Consider the following 4,928-nt stretch of genomic DNA (forward strand, 5'->3'; position numbering starts at 1 on the left):
TCTCATTGTAGTTCTGCTTATAATAATCGTGACATGAAATGTTCATATCGTCCAGGGGCATAGTTCCGCCGATTTAAAACGAATCCAATACGGAACTAAAACTTCCTATGTTTGGCCGCTAGTTGCGCTGTTTTCCCCCAGCGAGGTACCAAAAAGAATTTGTCTACAATTGAACCCCATTCGTTTTCCCCTTTGATTTCTATCCATAATAAACGTTGTCATAAATACTTTATGGTTCCTGTCGCTATAGTGAAAAACTCCCTTTCAATCACCATGATATGCGTTTTGAGCAAATATGGTCCTATTTATGTTAAACTTGATGATAAATTGGGGAGTGGCCAACTAAGCTGATACCAGCAGGCTGTGTTCTTCTTCATGTGCTGTATTTCGGGAGGCTCCGACCACATTCTCCCATGTATCCCAGCGGTTCCACGTGACCGTTGGCAGCCAATAGCATTCCTTATGATTCCTGGGGTACCTTTCAAACAATGATGGCGACAGCCATACAAGGGACAAAAAAAAAACTCATTTCCGCAGCATAGAAAGCAATGGCTTCGCACCGTCCATATTGTTCTACAGTCTATGATATCGTCCCATCCCTACACACAACACACACGTACTGTATGAAGGTACAGTTAGCTTTGCTCACCATCTCCCACCTGCACTCCCAGCCCTCCACTCATTTTAAACAAACAAGAATGGAGAATGCAGTACTATGGGACGTATCAAAGTTAGAAATAAACCTAAATTCAAGTGTAATGCCCTGGGATTCAAACTCTGGTCGCCAGGCATGAAAGCCTATCATCTTAACCTTCAGACCAAAGGGCAGGGGGGTCAATTGGGTATGGCAGGGGTATGCAGCTGCCATACCCTGGGTCCAGGGGGGAACATAAAAGTTACTTTTAAATATAAATACATTAATGTCTCTTTGTCTATCTGTTCTGCTTATTATGTTGATAAATTACAGTAAAATATAACTACAAATGCAAATTTTTACAAAATAGTCACTTTAACAAGGTATTATAATGATATTCTCCACACTTGTATTCTTCCCATCTTGACAAAATGGTACAGGTGCAATTCATTATTGTTAATTGTGGCACGTTTACTATATAGCCTATGCCAAGTTTAGCTGCACTTGAACAACCGTTCCGGCTGCCATATCCAGCCCAAGAAACCGTAGAAACGGGGGAAAAATGTAATGTAATGTAAATAAATGTATCATGCCTGTTGCTAAGGTATGGCAACATGACTGGTGTCTTCGCGCGCGTGCAAGACACCAGTCATGTTGCCATACCTTAGCTTTTTCTGAACTGACGCCACTGCCAAAGCGCCATCTCTATGGACCGGGATCCGGGAAGACTCTTGAGGCCATCACAGGCTGAGGCAGTGAGACACTCCGCAACTCTCACCCCCCTTTTGACCTCCTCCCACAGGGAACCCCGATCCGGGTCACGGTCAACCAATGCAACACCCGGCATTCAAACCCAGATCTCCCACGTCAAAGTCCAACATCTTAACCACTAGACCAAGGGTCTTCAACAAGGGGACCGAGACCCCTAGGGGGTCCTCAGAGATACTACAGGGGGTCCTCCAAATCTTTGTGTGATAGAGAGAACCTTAGCCAAAAATAGCAGATCTACAAGCTACAATGCCTCGCGTTGCGAGGCGTTGTGAGCGTTGTGAGCTTGTAGATCGGTTTGACAGCACGATTGTGCTGTCAAACGATGAAACTATGGAATCTGGGGGGGTCCCTGCTTCATTTCTCTCTCAACTAAGGGGTCCTTGGCCTGAAAACATTGAAGACTAAAGGGATATCCCTATGTACTGGGAGAGATACTAGCAGTCACTCTGCTACAGAAGCAGTATTAAAAGCTTTGAATACACTTGAACAACACAGTAGCAGCAGCAGCAGCAGCAGCAGCAGCAGCAGCAGCAGCAGCAGTATAGCAGTGTCCATTAGCGCTGGTGGCTAAAGGCTAACATCAGTAGAACCTTTAAGAGAAGATTATAATGAAAACATTATACACCCCCTCTTCCCTCCCCCTCCCCCCTCCAGGCTGGGTTATCATTGCATGATTGCCCTCTCTGTTTAAGTGCCCTACATTATGCTGGGATACTGTGCTATGCACCCTCTCTCTGTTTAAGTGCACTGCTTAGAGACAACACAATCTGCTTGATGCTGTTGTTGATTGATTCCATACTTTATCAGTCAGAAATGTAAACAGCATGTGGCACAGTGAGTAAGACATTAGAGGATAAAGGGATAACTAAATTAAGCTGAACCTTGAACCCTGAACCTTGAACAACTCAAATAAGTCGAGACGTACTTGTTTCCAATGTGGTCCTATACTGTATGTTCAATTCAATAATATGTGTCATCAACAAATACAAATTTGCAGAAATGTAGACTCACTCCCTATAACTTCCACCATGGTCTGAAGACTCGACTAGAGTTCTCAAAATCTGCCCGAACCCGACCCAACATTTAGGGCTGGGACTGGGTAGGGCCTAAAATGTATGTTAATTGGTCAGGCCGGGTAGGGCCTCAGGCTCAATGAAAATGAAAGGAATATATTTTCCGGACTATAAGGCGCACTTAAAAGCCTTTAATTTTCTCAAAAAACTACAGTGCGCCTTATAGTCCAGTGCGCCTTATATATGGATCATTCATTGACATTGACATTCCCTTTAGCACAGCTCCATCTGTTTGATGCATAACGCAACGGTAGCGTCTATTATGTGCGCCTTATAGTCAGGTGCGCCTTATATATGAAAACAGTTTGAAAATAGACCATTCATTGACAGTGCGCCTTATAGTCAGGTGCGCCTTATAGTCCAGAAAATACTGTATATATTTTATTGTATTACTTTTACTCTGTGACAGAGTTCTCACATTCTTCCCAAAACAGACCATCCCCAACCCGACACGACTTTCTTTTGTTTGCCTCTGAGATGTAGTGGAGTACAAGTAAAAGTATTGAAACTTGTAAATACTGTAAAAAAAAGAAAAGAAGGTTAAGATTACCCAAAAATTTTAACTACAGCACTTGAGTAAATGTACTGAGTTACTTTACACACCACTGACAGCTCATGTGCGTCCGGCGCGTCCACGTGCAACAGGACGAGAGAGAGGAAGCATGTGACAGGAAGTCCAACTGATGAATGACCCCCCCCCCCCCCCACCGCCTGGGGAACCAGCAGGACATGAGGGGGGAGGGGGGGGAGGGGGGGTAGCGTGAGAACCAGTGATGTCACTGCTACATCCTCCAGTGACTCTCTGGGACAGAGAGACTTAACTACTTAACGGATAGCATGCACGACTAGGTCATCGGTTCTTTGTACGACAGAAAATTACATAATTCTTAACAATAGGAAAGATACTTTTGTCCTCAATATGACCTCATTGGATGATGAAGTATTAACCTTTGGGAGCAAGCAAGCAGCAGACAAACCGCAAAAATCTGTTTTGGCACTCTAAAGCTTAAAGGAGTATAGTTCACCACCAAAATTACTTTTTTGGAGCTGTGTGAAGCACAGGCTCCCTATACGTGGCCGTGTGGGTCTGTCTGTGTGTCTGTCTGTGTGTCTGTCTGTGTGTCTGTATGTAGCCTGAACTTCCTAAACTTCGGCACGCTACTAGTCCCACAGTTTTGCCACCACACACTCACGCCATATGTCAAATCGACCGGCTTACTCGGGAATCGTGGGCTAGTAACTTGCTAAGAGAAAGGTTCAATAGTTTAATTGATATTAATTTATTAGTGAATTAATTTTCCCCATTGACTTATAATGGGAATCGCAAAAACTCACATTCAATTATTTGTCTCTCGCAAACCATAGGGGCTAGAGTTTCAAGACTTGGAGAGGAGGTTCATAATGATTTCAAGGATTAAATAAAAAATAATTGTGTCATTTGGCCGCATGGTGGCGCCATAACACCCCACTTTACGTTTTGGCCTGTAACTCTTGAACCGTAGGTCGGAAAATTAAAAATATTTTTTCCCTGGATTCCTTGGGTCATGACGCATCTCCCCATATAGGCCACGCCCATTTGCGCCATGATAGATTTTCCGCCATCTTGAATTTTCTCCAAAACACACTTTTTGCTCCTTTTCCTACATATTTTCTTCAAATGTCACAAAAATCGGTACACATGATCCACACACACACACACACACACACACACACACACACACACACACACACACACACACACACACACACACACACAGCTCCACTTCACACGGGTGTGATTTTTTTTCTTCTATTGATTACTCATGCCACGGAGACTTGAGTTCAATAATATGTTTTTGTATTTGTCACATTCCTAAAACTTTAATCTGATTACAATAAATGTACCCCCATTGTTTCCGGATGGGGACCCAAATGCATTTGGGTCTCCATCTGGAATCAATTGGGGTACATTACTATTATCCAAAATGTCATTTTGGGGGTGAACTACTCCTTTAATTTATACATTTTCTTCATAGCACGACTGGCCGAAAACAGCAGATCTACAAGCTCACGATGCGTCATGGTGACATCACGCTGAAAGCATGTGGGTCAGTGAGGATAGCATGCTAATGAGCATGAATATTCACGCCTGTTAAGCAGAGGGACAGCTTTTGTTTTCACCAAACATTCTCCTCTCAGCCTGCCCCTGTATTAGTGGAAGAAATATGTAACAAAAATAGGCTAATGTGTTCACTTCCGGCAGAAAGCGTGAAAAGTTGCACCTAGGGGTATTTCTGTGCGCCGAATTCAAAAATTGACGGTCCCAAGCACTTTTCCCATGGGATCTGGTGGCTCTAATTCACCATACTAGGGAAAAAAGACCCCCCAAAAATCTTCTTTAAATAGCGTGTGAGGGGTCTATCTAGGGGGTTTTCATCATTCTGAATCCATTGCAAGCATTTGTTTTGCAC

The sequence above is a fragment of the Nannobrachium achirus genome, assembly GCF_963921795.1.
Source record: "Nannobrachium achirus genome assembly, contig: SCAFFOLD_236, whole genome shotgun sequence".
In the NCBI taxonomy this organism is placed as follows: Eukaryota; Metazoa; Chordata; class Actinopteri; order Myctophiformes; family Myctophidae; genus Nannobrachium; species Nannobrachium achirus.